Genomic DNA, 22,534 nt, shown 5'->3' with positions numbered 1-22,534 from the left:
GCGGACGAGGCAGCCTAAGGAGAAGAGCAGAGGAGGACTCTCTTTGATTGAGGACTAAGAAGAGGAATGTTGGAATTTCACAAAGAAATAAGATCGAGGGAAGTAAGAGTTTTGTTGTGTTTTTAAGGTAGGAGTGTCACAGGTAATGCTCACCGACTGACAAGGACACTCAGGTGAAGCGGAATGTGATCTTGGATCCTCCTTTCACTCACCAAACGTAGAACATGAGAAGTGTGTGTAAATCACCAAATATGTACGGAGTGTCTCCCCTGCTGGCACAGCGTCTGTGGTAATATGCCCAGTAGTACTTGTGCAGTCTGAGTAAGTAAACCCTGAAGAACTCTCCTCTTTATTCTTTTTGCCCTTAAGGTATAGGATTAAGCTTGTCACAAAAGAACTGGGGTAGGTTTGAACAAAACAACACCAAGATAGTGGAATTCAGCCAAAGGAATAGGTAAGATTGTTTTTCAATGGCTTTCTTTAGAGACCTGTCCTTGCTACTGAATTTCTGTAAATGTGACTGACATCTTTCTATAGGTCAGGCTCCAGGCAAATGAAAGACAAGGTGAGGAAAGCTCTAAAGAATAATGAAGATGCGAATGTAACTGCCAAGGATGTACTTTTACTTTATGATGTACCTTTAGACTAGGATCCCGGGTCAGTCCTTCGTAATGTTAGAAATTTCAACACGGGCAGCACCTTCCCTGTGTTGCATGTGGCAACTTCAGTGTTTTGTAGATTTTCTGTTTTAATGTGTAACTAAAAAAATAAGCCTCGGGTCCAGATTCAGTTCCCCTTCTTGTAATCACCATCCCCATTTTCTCTTTTAGAACACATCTTATTCTTCCTTTCTCAGAAGCTGACAGTTATTGGTACAAAATATCTTGAATGCAAGCTTGTATTTAATGTCTGGGTTAATGTTGATTCTAGTCAAAGAGAAAGGCTTGTTGCTTGGAGGTTCTGAAAAATGCTTTTTATTCGAAAGAAGAAAATGATGCAAATTTGACGACATGTTGAAAAACTTAAATATTTGAAGTTATTATAAAGGTACTAATGATCTACACCAGCATTTCCCAGTCTGTGTTTATTTTGCCACATATTCCAGATTAAAAAAAAAAAGTGGGGGGGGGGGCAGAAGGGATTCTTAGGTGGAATGCCTGGGAATTGATGGTTACAATGAATACCACATTCTGAGGATTAAATTGCATTACAGTTATATTCCCTATCCCCCCCCCAAATATCTAGGCATATATATGTGATAGGACATGTATATATACATATATATAAGATTATAATTTTAGCTTTTGTTTTTTTATGCTGCATTTCAAGTTACTGGGCAAATATTACTTGTTGATAAGAATTTAAGAATATTCCATCAACAGGAATCAAAATAGTGTCATAACATCTTCCTACCAGCAGAGTATACTGCACAAAATCAATAGTGACTTAGATTAAAAGACCCTCATCCCCAGGAAAAATGTTTGTTAAATAGATTTCTAAAATAACTGTGAAATTTTTGCCTTTAATTTCCGGTTAATGATTTCTGCTTTAAATGTCTTCCTTACCATTTGAGCCTGGAGAAAATAGATATCTATAGTACCCTAAATAGAGAAGCAAACTAAATGGTTTTACATTTAAGTTATTGGGGATGTATTTTTACTTTGCTCAAGTAAAAACACCCAGCAGATCCAAACTTAAAATAATAGCATAAAGGAGCTTATTCAATCTGTGATCAACATTCTCTAACTCTTTGCTTGATAATTGGAAGGATTGCACAAGAAGGCAAGTTCATATGGCCGGTTTAAATTAAGGCTATTGTGTTGAGGGAATCAAACAGCTTTGTAATCAAAGTTGTGAACTCTATGCCTCTCAACGAATTAATTTAGTCTGATACCTCTTCAAAAGTTTGTTCCATGTTACCAATTAACTACACCTCTTTGGTACCTCAGTTCCTCCTCCAGGGTCTGCTCTCTGGTTTATTATTATTACAGTTACTTACTGGATTCAGTAAAGAAATGGAATTTGCAAATGGATCCGTTTTGGGTTTCACTAGTATCAGTGATAACACATTCTCAGAGTCCTTTTGCACAGCGAACTCTTATTTTGTAACTGAGGTTTGCACAGTGAAGTTCAAATAACTAAAATTATTAATAATTAATATTGGAATAATTAAAATCAAAATAATGTAGAAAACTGTCAGGGGAGTCTGGTTTTGTCGGACTTACTGTCTTTGAGGGGTATTCACGTCTTCAGATGTGAATTCCATTTGATTTCTCTTGTGTTTGTTCATCATTGCAGCTCCCTCTCGTCTCAACAGGTTAGCTTCCATTTGGCCTCAGTTCCCGGTACAGCATTCATGCTCCTTAATACGCATATTGACATTCAGAGGTCCTGTAACCTCTTCTCTTGGCAAGAATTCGATTCTCCCAGTATTTGCATTGAAAACTGCAGCCTTGTATGTGTAGAACGGTTAGCAAAAAGGGGGAAGGAGCCCAATTTATCTGACTCCAGTCCACAAGCTACACAAATTCACGTGAAAAAAAAAAAGCAAATCTACAAAAATGCATGGGCAGAAATCAGGTATCCTGGCTGTGTGTGACTTTTGCAATTGGCTTTCTACAGCATGTCGACCCTGGCATCCTTCCAAAGCAGTCTTTGACCAGGTGATCACTATACCTATAACTTCGGAAAATTGCTTTGGTAATAAAGTATATCAGACATGTCTTCTTCTGGTTTGGAAAGCATATTTACAGACTACATATTTATTAGTTTATAATAGGGCATCCTAAGTGCTAAGTGCCTTTCCTCTGACACACACACACAAACACACACAGGGACAGTTTTGACTGATATTTAAACCTGAGTTCTATAGTAGAGTGCAGTTGTATTATAGATATGCAGTGGCTGTGGATCTTTTGCAATTGTACCTTTCCATGTAATATCTGGCCTAAAATCAATCGATCATACCTTTTTATTCAAATTTAATATTGATTATAACCAGTTTTTAGTACCAGAATAGGCCTAACTATAGAACAATGTACAGGAAAGGAAAGGAAAGGAAAGGAAAGGAAAGGAAAGGAAAGGAAAGGAAAGGAAAGGAATGTTAAGGTCATATTAAGAAGTGATAGGAAGGGGCGCCTGGGTAGTTCAGTCGGTTAAATGTGTGACTCTTGATTTTGGCTCAGGTCATGACCTCCCAGTTCATGAGTTCAAGCCCGGAGTCGGGGTCTGTGCTAACAGTGCAGAGCTTGCTTGGGATTCTCGGCTCTCTTTCTCTCTGCCCCTCCCCCACTCATCCTCTCCCCCTCTCTCTCCCTCCCTCCCTCCCTCCCTCCCTCAAAGTGAGATAAATAAACATTTTTTAAAAAAAGAAGTGATAGGAAGAAGTAGTATAATTTTGTGCTTTTTAAAAAAGTTTGTTTAAATAACCTCTACGGCCAGTGTGGGGCTCAAACACACAACCCCGAGATCAAGAGTCACGTGCTCTTCCAACTGAGCCAGCCAGGTGCCCTGTACTCCTTTCTGATGGCAACAGTTACTTACTCTGTGTTAAGCACTGCGATAAGCACGTTGCACACACTCTCTCATCTAATCCTCACTGCAACCCTATGGTGTTGGTGTTATTATTTATCTCCTTTTTACAGATGGGGAACCTGAGGCTCAGAGAGATTAGTAGCATGTCTGAAGACATTCTGCTAGTAAACAGCAGCGTCAAGACTTGAACTTAACCCACTGACTCCACAGTCTGTGCTTAAAATCTCTGTGGTTATATTGTGGAAATATAAAAAAGGTTTCGTTGGGAACTTGGGTTTGCTGTCCGTCTCTTTCACAATGCATTAGTGACCTAAGACTGATTACTGGATAAAGACAGTGCTGCTGGACTGAGGTAAACATCTGGAATGTCCAAAAGCTGCAGACTTTCCAAATTCGAGAACTGTAAACTCTTAGAAGTGGAGGGGAGAAAGCATCATTCAATTTACAGTACCCTTGTGCGGGATAAGTCTGCCCTGCACACTACTGTCGGTAACAGCAACCAGACTTTTGAAAGTTATATTATGGTGAGATATACTATTATTTAATAGTGGTGGTGCCTGATCCTTTTACAGGAATCTTTTGTTTAGGAGATTTTACCATAAACTGTGCTGAATGCGTGCAGCTCTCACAGCACATTTTAAATCCCCGGTTGGTTTTTCTGGTATTTGACCTCACAAGACTTTTCTGTTTCAACTTTCCATCCCACTTGCAGTTCCGTTTTTTCATTTCCTTTTCTTTCTTTTCCTTTCCCTTTCCTCTTCTCTTCTCTTCTCCCCTCTCCCCTCTCCCCTCTCCCCTCCCCTCTCTTCTCTTCTCTTCTCTTCTCTTCTCTTCTCTTCTCTTCTCTTCTCCTCTCCTCTCCTCTCCTCTCCTCTCCTCCTCTCCTCTCTGTCTCTCTGTCTCTCTGTCTCTATCTCTCTCTCTCTCTCTCTCTCTGCATTGGTTGTTCATTCAGCATACCCTTATTGAGCACACTACATGAGTCAGCCGTGTTTCTAGGTGCTGACGATATAACCCTGAGCAAGTATTCAAATAAGTTTTAATATTAAGGTAAGGAACCTAGACATTTTTCTATAAAGAATGTCAAAATAAGAGCTAAATTGAGGGGGTTGTTGATCTAGTTTTAAAGAGAAGCAATGAATTGAGACAGCTTCGGACTCCCACTTACTCTATCAGCTTTAAGGAGAAAGTTGATTTCTTATATGAAGGCCCACACTCACCCGCTCTGTTCTTGGCTTTGCCTCCCTTTTTGGTCCCAGCATGTACTGGGCACTGTTCCGTGCCACCCTGCGTGTGGACCACCAGGTAGCACAATGTCTTTCACAGAGCAGGTGCTCACCACTTCCATTAGTTTAGCAAGTATTTGTTGAGAACTTAGTATATGCGAGGTATTGAGCCAGTGACAAGATGAATGCGACACGTCCTTGAGGCGCTCACCATAAAGCACACAGCTGATCCAGAGTTCCACTACTGTGTGACAGGGAGATGGACAGACGTATTGGGGAATGCTGAAACCCTGAGTAGCGTTCCGTGCTGGATCTAATTCGTCCACTCATCTGATATGCATATCACTTCCGGGGCATTGTCCCCTCCACTTTGAACCCATCCAATAAGAAGGTCCAGTGAAGTTAAATCTCAGATGCCCACGTACTTGACTTCAACTTTATGCATACAATGCAAGTACACGTTTCACTGGTAAATAAAACGTAAGTAGAGCCTGTTGCTGATATTGATTGGTACCTCCATAAATCACATCTTAATAGAACTGTGAATAATCTTTTTTACATTTATTTATTTATTTATTTATTTATTTATTTATTTATTTAGTAACCTCTATGCCCAATGTGGGGCTTGAACTCATAACCCTGAGATCAAGAGTTGCATGCTCTACTGACTGAGTGCCATGCCAGGCACCCCAATCTTTACATTTTTTTAGGAAGTACTTGGATTCATTATCTGCCCAAATCCCTAGTAATATGCCTATAAATCTTAGGTTATGTTTCTGCATTTTTGTGCCCACTGGAGACAGTACAGAGTAGAGATGGGCAGCACGTATTCTGGAGCATGCCTGAATTTGATCTCTGCTCTTCTCACTCACTGTGTGAGCCTGGACCAAGTTACTTAATCTTTCTCTATCTCACTTTCCATATCTGGAAAATGGGGACAATAATGGACCTGCGTCACAGGATTGCTACAAGCAGTAAATGCATTGATGTATGTGAAAAAGGTAAGATTAGTGCCAGGCACGCAGTAACTACTGTGCACATTTGCTCTTATAATTTCAATTCAACTGAAATTACGTGCTTTATTCTGTTTTTCACAAATGGTACATACTCATCTGTAAATTTTTTTAAGTTTATTTATTTTGAGAGAGAGCATGAGCAAAGGGAGGGGCAGAGAGAGAGGGAGACAGAGAATCCCAAGCTGGCTCTGCACTGTCAGCACAGAGCCAGACGTGGGGCTCTATTCGCATGAACTGCAAGATCATGAGCTGAGCCAAAGTCAAGAGTCGGATGTTTAACAATTGAGCCATCCAGGCACCCACATACTCATCTCTAAATGACATTCAAGACACTGGTGATTGATGTGAAGGTGTCTCTTACATGGAGTCTATAGTCCTTTGAGTCTTTTCACACCAAAAGCCAAGTAAGTTCACTTTCATCTATACTTGGAAATGAGACACCAACTTTGACTTTACTTTCTGCTCCTTTTACATGGCCAGAATTTTACAGCAAATTACATGACTGGCTCACACATTATCCCATGCTGAGGGATAAGTGCTTTTAGAATGCTTGATGTGTAGCTTAAAAGCTACAAGAAACAAAGCATACAACAGAGCTGCTGGCCAGCCTTGTGATTTACATGGGTATTTCTTTAGTCCACCAGTAACAGCTTTGGCAGCATACTGTGTAGGGGCCAAAATTTAATGGTGAGTTTCAGTCTTATGCTGATAACTGGTTTTGGCAATGCTCAGGAATTCTATGCAGCCAAGACAAATTGACAAATACAAAGTCCTTCAGAGCAACGATGAATTAACATTGGAATTATTGTTTTGGCCTCAGTGTGGGTGGTTTTTAGCCTCTCATCTTTCTGTATTGTTTCACATTCATTATTTCCAGGGCAGTGATGATATAGTCACTTTCAGGGTTAAGCACAGGGGAAAACTTGCTGAAAATGACACGGAGGAGTGTGCAAGCCAGTCTGGCACAGAAAGCAGGACACTGGTGGGACTGGATGCTATACAAAGTGCAGCTCAGACCAGGGTCCCAGGGTAGATCCACTTTATGGACCAAGTTGGTGCAATTTCCTCATTATTATATTTACATTACAGTTTATCTTTGTCATTAAGTGGCAACATATTAATACTGTGCCCAACAAGAAAGCTTCCTTAGTAGCAATAAGTAAGTGGGTTAATTAACTTTCACATGTACGATTATTCTCCATTTTTATTCAGAAATTCCCTTACATAAAATACACAAGCAGTTAAGTTGGGTTTAGAAATTCACCAACAAACGGCCTTTATAACCTACTGTAATTATCTCCAGAAATCATCATGTGTTCAGTGACTAACTCTCCAGAGCTTTTACTAAGATAAATAAACAGAAGCAGCACTAACCAGTTCCCTTATATTTCCTAATCTTTGGCATGCCGTTTAGTCGTATTTTAGACCTAAGGAAGGCTCTGTCTCTCCCTAGGAATCCAGACTATGCTTTCTCCTTGTTGACCCGCTGGAAAATTTAAACCTCCCTCTTGCTGATCAACCTCAGTCCAACCAGGCTCTTGTACATCCCTTTACATTGCGCACGTCAGGAGATCTGAACATGTGGTGTGCGTTAGCAAGCACCTAGCACAAAACGACCATGGGATGGGCCAACAGTACGCATCTGCTTCTTAAAATACTTACTGGAGAGGCCCCTGGGTGGCTCAGTCGGTTAAGCACTGACTTCGGCTCAGGTCATGACCTCGTGATTCGAGCCCCACGTGGGGCTCTGTGCTGACAGCCCAGAGCCTGGAGCCTGCTTCGGATCTGGTATCTTCCTCTCTTTAGCACCCCCCCCCCCAAATAAAATAAACATTAAACAAAAATTTAATAAAATAAAATACTGACTTGAGTTCTGCCTTATTGGTTGGAACATAAACACTGACCAGAGCACCACTGCACAGTTCCTGGGCACCCTGATGAATCAGCAACAAAAATTTAACCACGTGCCCAATATATCCCTCAAAGCATGACTGGTGTTTCTAATCATGAGCCAGAATTACCCAAAAAAGGCATGATTTTGTTTGTACTATTCTATGTATTCTATTCTGTTCTATGTCTAAGGGGGCAACAACGTTTGAAAAAGCATTCCAGGAAGATTTCTGTCCTGACTGATTAAGAGAGACAAATATTAATGTGTAAGAGTTTCTGCTTTTTGCAATCTCATTTTTATTGATCCCCTTCCTTGCCTGATGGTTCCAATAAATGAGGTGTTAACATAATAAGACCTCAACATGAATTTTCGGACTTTTGTAGTATCTTGATGGGTCAGCCATACTAATAAAAATTATTTGTCATAGAAATTACGGTGTTGAGAAAATTATTTTGGGATCAGAACCAACATTATAAACAACTAGCTACTTTCCGTGAAAGCACTTCTAAACTCAGAGTTGATGGCGGGAAAAGAATATAGAATATTAATCTTCTGTGCTCTCTTTTTTAATGAAAAATGTTTGAAGAATTATTTTCTCATTGTCTAAGGGAGCCTGGTGAAGAAGAGTTCTAAAATGAACTGGCATCACCATTAAATTTTTGCACATGCACCTTTTTTTCATAAAAATGCATTTGTATCTGGAGGGAGAATTATTCTCCTATCAAAATCATACATGCTTCAAAATACTTCTGCGTTATTTAGAAAATAGCAATGTAGACTAAAAGACGATAAAGATAAAGAACACTTTAAAATGTTTTTTGAGGTTCAATTCGCCAGTGGAAATTTTTTCAAATTTAACAGTGACACTTTCTTTATCCTGCAAGGATTTGCAAATGCCATGTGGATGTGCGTTAGAGGTAGTATTCTCCTGAAAAGAACATTATACAGATGGAAATGTTGCTTGTGTGTGCTTAGGGGAAAACTACATCAATTTCTTCAAAAGCATAGCTTTAAGACTTAAGTTCAGCTCTGTATCATTCAGTGTAGTGAGCAACAAATATTTTAATTTATTTAAAAGAGTTACCACTATCATGACAAAATAAATACATAGTAGCTTACAAAATGTGCCCGAAGTAGAATTTTCTATGTGCAAATATATATACTTAAAGTAATTTACTTGAGGGGGCCTATTTGATAGGCTCCATATTAGAATCTGATACTTATGCTAACATATATTTTTGAAAACCTACTATGCAGTCAGCACTAAAACTATTTTGGTTCAGTTTTTTTTTTTTTTTTTTTTTTTGGCATCAGTCCTTTTCTATTTCCTTGTTAAGCCTGTTCTTTCATTTCAGCTTCCATCTACTTTTAGAAAAATGGCATTTCAGTTGCATCAGATGGTTTTTAAAGCATGTTCTTCTTACCTCTGTTTAGCATAACTAGTGCATTTGGATAGGAAACACAATAGGACATTTTGTGTGTGTGTGTGATTTCATCTTTAGCTTAGACAGTACTGTTCCATTTATCACTAATGGTTTTCCTGATTTTTCTATTGGTGTAAATAACCCAACAAAGGAATGTGGTATGGAATTAGTGTTTTCCTTGGGTTTTAAATCTCATTTCTAGTTTTCACTAGATGTGAACATGGAGAATCCCTCTATTCTTTATGTTATCTGATCAACATTTGCAATTGTAAGGAGCAGGTTTTCTTTTATTTTTATTTATTTTTAGGTTTTTATTTTATTTTTGAGAGAGAGAGCGCGAGAGGGGAAGGGGCAGAAAGATAGGGAGACACAGAATCTGAAGCAGACTCCAGGCTCTGAGCTGTCGGCACAGAGCCCGTCGCGGGGCTCGAACTCATAAGCTGTGAGATCATGACCTGAGCTGAATTCTGACATTTTAACCGACTGAGCCACCCAGGCACCCCTAGGAGTAGGTTTTCTTGATTTTCGCCAACAGTGTATAAGATATATTTAATTTTGGATTTCTATAGGAGCATATCTTTCCATTTACTAGGACTTGCTGATAGATTTTCTCAAATACAATGAAATATTAATTAAGTGGAACTCAACTGTCTGAAACCCATAATCAATAAGAATTTTGCTGCATTTGGTCATTAGGAGAAATAAAATATGAATTTACCAGAGATTAAGTATAAGAAAAAATAACCTGTATTATAGCCTAAGGTCGATTCATATTGAAGCCAAACCCCAACAGCTTCTATTAAACTTAATAAGAATTGATGTCCAGGGATGCTTAAGGCATTATAACAGCTCTAGTAATGAGATAAAGATTTAATTAGGTTTATTTTATGTTGTTTAAGACAAAAAAGGACTTGTACTGAAAAGATTTGTACCAAAAGTGGCTCCTAGTAACCACGATTTAAAAAAATTTTTTTTCTCCCAGTATTTTCATTAATTGAATCTAATTTATGATCTACTGATTTCAGGCAACAACGTGTTTTATCTTTTCATAAAACTGATGAAGAAAAGCTATTTCTTCTCATGCATCCACTTTTTATGTTCCTAATTTCATGCCTCATTTCTTTTCCCTTTTCATTTAAAAAAATTCAGCCAACCACTTTTATCTTATTTTATATAAAGATTTTATTTTATTTTTAAAATTTATTTAAGTTCAAATTAGTTAACATACAATGTAGTATCGGTTTCAGGAGTAGAAACAAGTGATTCCTCACTTACACGTAACACACAGTGTTGTGCTCATCCGAACAATTGCCCTCCTTTAATGCCCATCACCCATTTAGACCAGACCCCCCCCCCCACCTCCAGCAACCCTGTGTGTTCTCTGTATTTAAAATTCTCTTACGGTTTGCCTCCCTCTCTGTTTTTATCTTATTTTTCCTTCCCTTCCCCTATGTTCATCTGTTGTGTTTCTTAAATTCCACATATGAGTGAAATCATATATTTGTCTTTCTCTGACTGACTTACTTCACTTAGCATAATGCACTCTAGTTCATCCATGTTGTTGCGAATGGCAAGATTTCATTATTTTTAATTGCCAAGTAATATTCCAGTGTGTGTGTGTGTGTGTGTGTGTGTGTGTGTGTGTACACCACATCTTCTTTATTCATTCATTAGTTGATGGACATTTGGGCTCTTTCCATAATCTGGAAATTGTTGATAGTACTGCTATAAACTTGGGGTGCATGTGCCCTTTCAAATCAGCATTTTTGTATCTTTTGGATAAATACCCAGTAGTGCAATTGGTGGGTCGTAGGGTAGTTCTATTTTTAATTTTTTGAGGAACCTCCATCCTATTTTCCAGAGCAGCTGTACCAGTTTGCATTTCCACCAACAGTGCAAGAGGGTTCCCCTTTCTCTGCATCCTCACCAACATCTGTTGTTTCCCGAGTTGTTTATTTTAGTCCTTCTGACAGGTGGTATCTCATTGTGATTTTGATTTGTATTTCTCTGATGATGAGTGATGTTGAGCATCTTTTCATGTATCTATTAGCCATCTGGAGGTCTTCTTTGGAAAAGTGTCTATTCATGTCTTCTGCCCATTTCTTCACCTAAAGATTTTATTTTTAAGTCATCTGTGCACCCAACTTGGGGCTCAAACCCATGACCCTGAGATCAAGAGTCGCATGCTCTACCAACAGAGCCAGCCAGGTGCCGCCAACTGCTTTTAGGTACAGTGATGGCTGAGCCTTTGTTAAATTTACTATCTATACAGATTATCTTTGTTGGATTATGAATGAGAAATCCACTTATTTTCTAAACATTATCTATTGATAAGAATTCATATGCAATTGATACAGCTGTAATAATCTGTATATAGTTTAAATACCACCAAGGTGAGTAAAGCAGTCATTGTAAAGTCATGGTTTTGGTTTTTTGGTGACATTTTATGGGATACGTATTTCTTCTTTTATGTCTATCTATCTATCTATTTAGATAGATAAATATGTTTTGTTTTTGTCTTTTAATATAATTTATTCTCAAATTGGCTAATACAGCATGTACAGCATGTACAGTGTGCTCTTGGATACGTATTTCTTAAATTATGCTTACAGAGGTAGCCTTAGGAAGGGAAGCCACTATGCTTGTAATTCTACAAGCTGCCACCAGGTGGTGCCCGATTGTAAATTGTCACCATCTGAGCTTCCCATCTGTGGCTAACAGGTTTATAACATTCTACTGAATCAGGTCTTTTTCAATGAAAATTATTATTAAAATGGTCAATATAAATATTCACTTATCAATTAATGGTAGACTGATACACAGTTTAAAACAGTATTTAAAGAGATGAAAGTGCATAATTAATACCTTTCTCTCACCATCTTCGTTGTTGATAACCTCATGTGTTTTCTCTGGTTTTTCCTTAAGGAAAACTTTTCCTTTTAATCAAAATACTTTGTGTACTAAAAATCTCTGGGCCATATGCTAAATACATCTTCCTGTAGGTTTTCTGCTTATAGATTTCCCTTCTGCTCTAGTCAATTGCTTTGCTGCTAGTTCTAATTGCCCTAGATGACTGAAGTCTTATTTCTTTAGATTTCAGGTGAACTATTAGTTCTTGGCACTTTTTATTTTTTTAACGTTTATTCATTATTGAGACAGATAGAGACAGAGCATGAACATGGGAGGGGCAGAGAGAGGGTGAGACACAGAATCTGAAGCAGGCTCCAGGCTCCTAGCTGTTAGCACAGAGCCAACATGGGGCTCGAACTCACAAACTGTGAGATCATGACCTGAGCAGAAGTCGGACGCTTAACTGACTGAGCCACCCAGGCGCCCCAAAGTTCTTGGCACTTTTTATATAGGAAAGAATTATCTCATGTGTTCAGTCCAGTGTCTCACTAGGTTTAGCTCCTTTTTAGCTAGCAGTCTTAAGATTCTGTCCCTTCCCTCAATGACACAGACACTCACGTATGTATACACAAACGTATACATGCACAGACACACCCCAGGTGCACACACATGCACACACATACCCCACACACACACTGGTTTCCAGCAGTGTAATATACATGCTAGATATGTAGCTGTATCTTCCTTTGGTCTCTGAAAAATCCTGTGGTGGTCTCTCTTCCACCAGCCAGCTTTTATAACTCATTCAAACTCCTGCTTTCTTTTGGACTTTGATGCTTGGATTGTTTTAAAAGCTCATTTGCATCAAATAGTAAAGATTATCTATTAACTTCCCTAGCAGGTTGCGGGCAGTTTTATAGTCTGCTTTGTAAAAACAGTCCATTACTCTGTTTCTTCTGAACATTTGAAAGCATTTATTTCAACTTCCCATTCAGATAAAAAGGATGGTTTTGAGTAGAGACATAGTGGCTTCGGTTCTTATGATCATGTATATTCTCATGCCATGAAAATTAAGAGTTTAAATGTGAGGAAGGAGTACAGAAAGAGGGAGAAAGAAGGAATCAGACACTAATGGAGGGAGGGAGATATTGAGAGACCGAGATTAAAACTTCTCCAAGGTATAGAGCTAAGTATTCAACTCTGGTTATTAGAACTGAGCTCTTGTGCTGGCAGTGTCATTGACTCTCTTTGTAACTGTGGCCAAGTCATTTATTCTTTATAGTCCTATTGTCTTGCCTGAAAAATGAGGGAATTGGCCTGTAGGTCATCACTGCTCACATTGTGAGTCTGTGACTCAGGCTCATATTAAAGCAGAAATGTGGGGAATGCGTCTTTGCTTCGGGTCTTGCTTGGGTTCATGATTGAACAACTCAACTAGCAATAAAAAGGACAGATCTTTATACATAATGAAAATGTCTTTGTCTTTGTTTCGTGCATTTCCTGGACCTGCTGCTATCAATGTGGTACTCCGCATTTGGGAGACATTGGTAGACAACACTTTCGAAGGCACATTAAAGGAAAACTGCCTTTACTTTTTCTTGTTCATCTCCAGAGTTCCTTATTTTAAAAAGTATTTATGTCAGGAACTTGATGGCTTCCTTCATAACAAAACATTTACAAATTTTTTGTAATTATTTTTAAGTAACAGGATGAAGTTTGTTAGAGTCTTATTTACATATTGAACAAGATGAGGTGATTTATTTCAGAAGCACTTAATTACTGCTTACTTATTTTGTGCCAAGCACCATAGTAAGGGCTTTATAAATATTAACACATTTCAAGCTAGAAAACAACCTTATTAGATAGATGCTCTTATTGGCACCATTTTCTGGATGAGGAAACAGAAGTACACACGGATTAGGTAATTTGCCCCAGGTCTTCCAACTAGTAGCTCCAAAATCCTGTACTCAACCACAGTGCTATAGTGGGGTATTGTTGATGGGTTTATAAAAAAAAGGCAGGGACATTTCATTGTTTCCCTTTTTCTGTTCCCATAAGTAAATACCCTGTTGTTTAAAGTTTCCCATTTTTCATGGCACTTTACTTATTATGAAGTTAAATTTCCTTTTTCAAGATCTGGGGAAAGTGCAGCTTTGAAAGACCTGAATGGAAGTCATTTATTCTGTTTGTTTTTGCTACCTTGAAGCACTGTACCTTTATTTGGATTATATAAAACTTTTTCCCATTTAATTAATTGATGTTGCTAATATCTGGGCAAGTTTCACTCTAGCCTCTAAGGATGCTGTTACATCAGCTCTGTTTTCTGTCTCTAGGGCATCCCTTTACTGTTTTCCATCTAGGTCCTTTGCACTCTCCCACACTGGATTTATTTAAATGTTTACTTTGGCGCAAGTCAAGCCTGAAACGTCAAATAAATACCGTAATTTGCTCATTTGTATTTTTTCATTGTCTTCAAACTCCCGACAATCCATCTACCACATCTCCTACCAGAACGATGCCAGTGTAGGTCCTGCCCCGAAGCGGTTCACAAAAATAGCTGCACAGCTATGACACAATGGGCTCAGGGTGGAGAGTTCTGTTTGACCAGTGCTTTGAGAGCCTGATAATCCCCTTTGCTTGGTGGAGGCGGGAAGCTGGCCTTAGGAGAATGAGTGGGAATTCTCCCTTCCTAAGGAGGCACATTCCATAATTCTATAAAACCCTAAAATATGTATATTTAAAAAACAAATTTAAGGGTGTAGCATAGAAATATTTGCTAGACCGTTAAAGTCCATGAGAATAGGGACCATGCCCAATACCTTGTACACAGTACTTAATACATATTTGTAGAGCAAACAAAGAAAAACTGTTTTTTAAATATACAGACTCTTACCTCTACACGGCTGACAAGATTTTTAATGAGTAACTACTATACTATGCATACTGCCACCTTTGTTATTTATATAATATTCAACTCAGCTAGTATTTATTAAGAACCTAGTCAGGTCAGGTACTGTGCTGGGGGGGGGGTAATAGTAAATATACCTACAGTTCTAGCAATGTTTAATTCAAATTAGTGTTGTTCTTGAATGAAATAATTGAATTTAGGGGGGTTTAATAGAATAGTGTGTTTGGAAGCCATATTGTAGTGTGTACAAGAGTGAGAGTGAGGCAGAGGAGACATCAGGGGGAGAATATTCCAGCAATGAAGGCTTAGGAAGCCCTCCTTGAGAAAGAGGCAGAACTGGAATATAGAAAAGTCACGTGGATCTTTTAGGAGAGAGAGAGAGAATTACAGCTTAAGAGATAATGGGAAGGTACCCAAGGGTGATGGTTAAGGAATGGCTGATTTCCTAATGATATTATGGTTTGGCTTATTCATCAGAAACCCTTGTGGGTATAAAGATAAGTTTTTCAAAAACAAAGGGTATATAACATCTGGTTTCCTAAAATTATGTCTATTCACTCAGATTTTCTCTTAGAAATTTTTTTGAAATTTTGAAAGTAAAATGTAACATGAGGGGCTGTTGGCTTATCCTTGTTTATGCCGTTGACCTCTGGTTATGTGGCCCCAAGTTAGTCCTTAATAAATGTTTATTCAGGGAATGTATTTATGAAAGAGAAATTACAGAGAACTATTATCGCCATGCATTCTGTAACTGGATATGAGCCATTTACCCTGAGGGGGTTAGAGTCTTTCATTTACTTGCCTGAGCGTAATACACTAGCCTGATCTTTCAGGATTACTTGCAATTCTAGAATTGTCAAAATCTATATTGTTCCATAAGAGAGTTTTATTTGACTTTGGCAAAGTTGATAAACCAAGTTGTGTTGTTTCAGTGATTACTAATGTGGAAGCTCCTTTGTTGCTTGAGGCTTGAATGTGTTTGGTGGAACAGGATTTGGTATTACATGTGATTGATAATGCCATCCATATTTGGACCCTGAGAATTTAAGCTCCGTTTTATGTCAGTGTGACGTGAAAAGTTTCTATGATTCTGAGAAACTTTATGACACTATTATTTTAAATAGAATCAAGGCATTTTGGTCTCCACCAATATATTAAATTATATGACAAATTTAATCATAATCAGTCCATCAGTACTCGATGATACAGATGTTATAATGTTAACTTTAATTTCAGCCTCATCTCTATAAGGCATACTTAAATGATTTCAAATTGGCGAGCACAACATGGTAACTACAGTATAGAATTTCATCAGCTTTGATGGACATTCTGTTCACCTTAGTATAAATGTAAGTGCTCTCTTTAACTCAATATTCAGGCCATTGCTCCTTCTCTTCCTTTTTCCTTGACCATTTAAGCTGAGTCGATTCTTTTTTAATGATTTAAAAAAATTTTTTTTAATGTTTATTTTTAAGAGAGAGAGAGAGAGAGAGCAGGGGAGGGGTAGAGAGAGAGGGAGATACAGAATCGGAAGCAGGCTCCAGCACAGAGACCAACACGGGGCTTGAACTCACAAACCGCGAGATCATGACCTGAACTGAAGTCAGACGCTAAACTGACTGAGCCACCCAGGTGCCCCACTTTTTAAATGATTCTTAATCTATAGGTATGTTCTTACTTTCCACATATGTTGGTGCTTACCTCAGTGTACAGACTTCCTTGCTGGTTTGACTTCAGCATTTTCCTGGAGTTTTGCTTTTAAATCCCTGCTTTCTTTTCAGGTTCTTACTCAGCTCTGATCCTGAAGCCCTCGTGTAAAGAAATCTGTTTTATTTTTCCTTCTCTTTATTATCGGCATGCTCAGATTTTGATACAGCAAGCTTACATATTAGCAACAGAGAGGAGTTTTTGAAGGTGCTGGCTACTTTGTTGTAGTATTATAGCTTCACAGTTTTTCACGATTTCTAAAACTTGCTTCAAAATTTTCACTTTGATTTGGATCACTTTTTTGTACAGAATTTTTATTATTGGGGGGAGGGATTTAGTATGCCCAAAGGCTTTTATGCCTCCCTTCTGCCAGCTGGATGCCAGATTTCTGGACCACATGTTTTCTTGAACGGGTGATTTTAAACCCTACGTATCAAGCACTTTCTACCTTATTTGCCAGACATGCATGAGAAGATATATTCAAAAAATCATGAGCGATTCAGGATCCTTGGCTTCCATGGATAGGCAATAATGAGCTTTCATATTGTAATTACAGGAAGCTGGGAAGAAAATTGAGAAACTGGAGATTTTTTAATTAGTGTCCAGGACTCTATTATTATGACATTTGAGGATTTTAAGTATTGAAAAAACTCAATAGCACTATTTGGTGACAAGTGTAGACTTGAGATTTGTGACCGATTTTGTTTTGAAATTAGACTGTAATGTTGCTCCTTAATATTACCTACTTCACAGTAGGTAATTGGAATGGTTGAATGAGGTAATGAATATAAGACACTTAACATAGTGTCTGGCACAGAATAAGAGCTCCATAAATGTCAACGATTATTAATATCAAGGAATATCAATTGTTTTAATAACCAAGATACTGCTTTAGAATACATCATAAAATGGGCTCAGCAAAGCAAATTTATACTCCTCATTGTGTTTTTAGTGGTTTGGGGGTGAACCCTACACTCACTCTTGGAATTTTTACTCAGTAAAATTCCCCAGTATCCCAATTGATTGGAAATTGATGCAGAGAGTATCTTTATGGAATGTTTCATACATATGTTCATCCTGGCCAGAGGACAGCAGGAGAAATGGGCCCTCATGGGTAGAAATGTAGAAAGCGAAGCCCAAACCAAACATTTGGTTAAAGGAGAGGTATGTGAGCTGGTATGTTTTGGCTAGCAGCAGATTGTGGCCAGGAGCATCAGATGGTGAGAAGCAGGTAAACTGAGTCTGATTCTAAAATACTTTCAAAATTAGAGAGGATCAGGTAGACCTGATGGTAGAAACACACAGTCCAAAGTTTGGGCAGCCTCCAGTAGAGAGGCAGCTGGGTCAAAATCATGTGTGCAAAGAAGGTGGTATTCTCTGAAAGTGAAAGAAGATGTCAAAGAAGTTGCATTGCAATTAACGGAAGACACAGACCCCCAGGGGTCAATAAATCTCAGATTATAAAATCTCAGAGGCAAGGGACTGCTTTTCCCCAAAGACTCAAAGCTACAGAGAGGACCCTTCTGGTTTTCAGTAGTATGAAATGCCTCCACAGCCACATTAAAGTGCAATATGGGTATGAGTTCTTTCCAGTGAAAGAAACTAAATGAGACAGGACGATTGAGTTCAACTTCTGATCACAGGTTGCCAAGATAGAAGATATGATGAAATTGGATCACAAGCTCTTCATGTGTGCACTAACAATTTCAGGCATTTTAGCCAAGTAGATGAACCTTTCTGGGCCTCCATTCAAGGTCGAAGTAATCAATAGGTTACTTTGTTCCTCACTGGCTTTGATAACTGTTGCGAGCTCATTTAGAGTTATTTGGAGTATTTTCATAATTGATGTGAACTTGATTTTCCGCACCCTCCTTTTAAAAACCTGAAATCTGGATTTAAATCACACACCTTACAGAAGAAGGCACAGAAGTTATTTCCCCCATTTTTTGAGGCAAACCGGAATTGAAATTGATAGATTTCACAGAATTATTCTTTTTGAAGATGAATATTCCATTTCACGGTTAAGGTGTTGCTTTCCATTTTCATGGTATAATTAAACCAATTTTCTCTCTAAATCCCCTCTACTTGTTGAGGTTGACCTTGAGAGACAGTTACATGTCTTCTTTGGTGTTAGCAAAGGCATTGACTGCTTGGCCAAAATGCAATTAAAAGATGTTAAAAAGCTATCCTGGCTTACATTTCCTCTAAACTTTTCCATAAAGAAAGCCCCCTTATTTCTAATCCAGCAGAAATCTCTCTGAAATATCAAGAGAAAAATAGAATTCTTATTTTATTTTTAAAAAAAATTTTTTAAAGATTTTATTTTTAAGTAAACTCTGCACGGTCTTGGGGCTCGAACTCACCATCCCGGCGATCAAGAGTCACACGCTCCACTGACTGAGCCAGCCGGGCACCCCTGGGCTTCTTATTTCAGAGGCGTTCAAGGAAGGATACTCTTAGGCCTGTGTGGAGATTGGGAGAAGCTGAATGTAAGATTCTGTCCTGGCTGTGTTCCCAACTCTTCACTACTAACTGTTTTTCGAGAGCAGCCCGCTTCCCAATCCCAGCCGGGCACCCCTGGGCTTCTTATTTCAGAGGCGTTCAAGGAAGGATACTCTTAGGCCTGTGTGGAGATTGGGAGAAGCTGAATGTAAGATTCTGTCCTGGCTGTGTTCCCAACTCTTCACTACTAACTGTTTTTCAAGAGCAGCCCGCTTCCCAATCCCAGCCGGGCACCCCTGGGCTTCTTATTTCAGAGGCGTTCAAGGAAGGATACTCTTAGGCCTGTGTGGAGATTGGGAGAAGCTGAATGTAAGATTCTGTCCTGGCTGTGTTCCCAACTCTTCACTACTAACTGTTTTTCGAGAGCAGCCCGCTTCCCAATCAACTCTAGCCAATTGGTTTATAGAGATATATTTCAGTCAGGTGTTATCATATGAATGACAAATAATGCCTCTAGCAGAAGTAACTTCAGACACAAAGGGTACAACTTGTGTGTACGTGTGCCTGGAAAATGTACTTTCCGAGAAAACTCCCTTCAAGTCTACCAGAGGTTTTGACATTGATGTGTTAAACTACTGAATCCTTGAAATCAGGATACATTTGTTCCTCTCCCAACATCTTCAGCCACAAAGCTTTGTCCTCTATTCTTTTACTAGTTTTATAAGCACTTCTAATAGGGAGCGGAGATTTTGTATTGAGATTGAGGACCTTAATTTATTGGCTATAATACCAGTGATGAATTCAGGTAAGGAAGCCCTCACTAGATGCCTACTAGATACAGTGATGAATTCCTTTACACCATTAAATTGCTTAGATGCTACTTCCATTTATTTCTCTGATAAATGGTCATCCTTATGTGACTCACAAGTTTCCCTAGACAGTTACTTGACTGTTTATAAGTATTAAAGGATAAATAAACATTTAGTGATAGCTTTTGATTGTTGTTTTGCACTGTGTGTGTGTGTGTGTGTGTGTGTGTGTGTGTGTGTGTGTGTGTTGGTAAAACAGGGAATTTTCAACCAAGTCTTATCAGTGATTAATTGGCCTAGAAAATTCAATTGAATTCAATTCACTATGTACTTCGGGAGGAGCACAAACGCTTTCAAACCCCTGGGCTGCTAGTTAAAGTCCTGTAGCAGGAATTTATAGGATGCCAGTTTAGCCAAAAAGTTACTATGTAAATTTAACTCCTGGCACCAGCTAGTTCTGTAACAAAATGTAACTGGGAAAAAAAAAATCCTCCTTGAAATCTCCACCACATTCATTAAAGGAATTTCCATTATAGAGATTAAGATTGAAAAGTATTTGAGTCAGGTCAGAAAATAGGAATACAGTTACATGTCCTTAACGACCGGGGTCACTGACAAACGGGTAGTTAGCAAAATGCAAACAGGAAGCTGCACTTTTCAGTTTGTTTCTCTACCTACTTTTCATGCAGGTCTGACTTAATCACTGCCTGGCCTGGCCTAACACCGCCTGTGAAGTGGGGAGGATCACTATGAGCTTTAGTTCTTCCGGAGTATGTCGGAGGCATACTTGGCTCTGTGCGGTGGGCTCCTTAAATAAAACAATTTTCCAAGGGCACATCATTGTCACTACTACATTTATGGCCACTAAATATCTACTCTGCTTGAAATCTTTGAGGGAGGCTTCCTATCTCCGTAACAAACATATACTCCTCAAGTGGCTCTCTGCGTCCTTTGGAAACTACCCACACATTATTTCCCTTCCGCAGTGTGAACTAGCCATTCTAGCCAGCCCCTGTCTGCCCGCCATCTTACAGAAACCTGCATCTAGTGTTCTCTTTCCTTGCCCTCATTCACATGGTTTCTCTTTCCAGGAGTGCTCTCTGCCCCTCACCTCCCACCTACGTCCTTCTCATTTTGTAAGGGCCAACTCCACTTTCTCCTCTTTGAAAACGATGACTATGCCAGGCCTGAGTGACATTCTCCCCTCAGAGTTCTCACTGCGTTTGCTGTTAGTGTTCCTGAAGTTTCCTCTCAATGATCTACATTGTTTGCTTGTCTTTCACATTATGTTGTTCTTGCCTCCCCAACTCAATAGAGGCTTCTGTGGTTCAGAAGCGATGTCCTTCACCTCTCCTGATTGATTCCCCAGAAGCAGTGACACAAGTCTGTGCATACAGTTGGTGTACAATAAATGTTTATTGGTTGATTGATATTTTCACACATGAACATTTTTGAAGACCTCATTTGCTTGAATTTTAGAGGGTGATAATATTTTTTTTTACTAAATTTTTTTAATCTTTATTTTTGAGAGAGAGACAGAGAGAGAGAGAGAGAGAGCAGGGCAGGGGCAGAGAGTTAAGGAGACACAGAATCCAAAGCAGGCTCCAGGCTCTGAGATGTCACCACAGAGCCTGATGCAGGGCTCAAATTCATGCACTGTGAGATCATGACCTGAGCCAAAGTTGGACGCTCAACTGACTGAGCCACACAGGCGCCCCTAAATATTTCTTAAATGGATAAAATGATTAATGGATATGGGTTTTTTTGTTTATTTCTGCCCCTCCCCCTCCCCATCCATGGCCAGCCAATACCTAGATCTATGCCTGGTCATATTACATGCCCAATAAATATCTGTTGAATGAATCTTTGGCAAAATCATCCTGCATATAATTAAATGCCATCAGTCTTAGGACTCATTTTTTATCTCATTCATCTCAAACGCTTGAGCGTTATAGGATTTGAATTGCCAAATATGTTACATTCCCATTGACTTCAAGTTCAAATCCAGTTCATGAGTGAAGAACTTTCAATGCCACTGGGCCTCCTGTCCCATGAATGCAAGCAAGCAATTAAGCAGTGTTGTTTAACAATAACTGTGTTTAGCATCCAGGTTTTAGTGTATTTATATTAAATTGGATTTGTTTAAACTATTTAAATGGCATTTATTAGTGAGTTCTCATAATTTCATGTATTATTGAAAAGAGGCATACCTTTTCAAAACAAAGGGGGGGGGCCACCTGGGTGGCTCAGTTGGTTAAGCATCCAACTTTGGCTCAGGTCATGATCTCACAGTTCGTGAGTTCGAGCCCTGCGTCAGACTCTGGGCCGACAGCTCAGAGCCTATAGAGCCTGCTTCAGATTCTGTGTCTTCCTCTCTCTGTGCCCCTCCCCTGCTCACACACTCTTTCTCTCTCTCTCTCTCAAAAATAAACATTAGATTTTTTAAAAAAACATAGGTGGACTCCTCAGACAAAACCATATGTATGAACTGAGGTGGGGAGGGTCTCTTAGTTGCTTTATGAAATGGGATAACTTGGCTTACCTGTTTTTTGTAAAAGGTATATTAAATGTATTGCCCTAGGAGTATTGTGGGGGGAAATGCAATGAAGCTTTAAAAAAAAAAAAAAAAAAAAAAAAAAAAAAAAAAAAAAACTTGGGCCGCCTGGGTGGCTCAGTTGGTTAAGCATCTAACTTCGGCCTAGGTCAGGATCTCCCTGTTCCCGAGTT

The 22,534-nt window shown here is 38.9% G+C and overlaps 1 protein-coding gene across 4 annotated transcripts in view; it reads left to right on the top strand.

The window, feature by feature from the left end:
* MBNL3 (muscleblind like splicing regulator 3) overlaps positions 1-22,534 on the top strand; it is a 110,966-nt gene that overhangs the window by 12,368 nt on the left and 76,064 nt on the right. The window lies entirely within an intron of this gene.

The sequence above is a fragment of the Panthera tigris genome, chromosome X (assembly GCF_018350195.1).
Source record: "Panthera tigris isolate Pti1 chromosome X, P.tigris_Pti1_mat1.1, whole genome shotgun sequence".
Classification (NCBI taxonomy): domain Eukaryota; kingdom Metazoa; phylum Chordata; class Mammalia; order Carnivora; family Felidae; genus Panthera; species Panthera tigris.
This window is presented reverse-complemented; position numbering and strand designations above follow the sequence as displayed.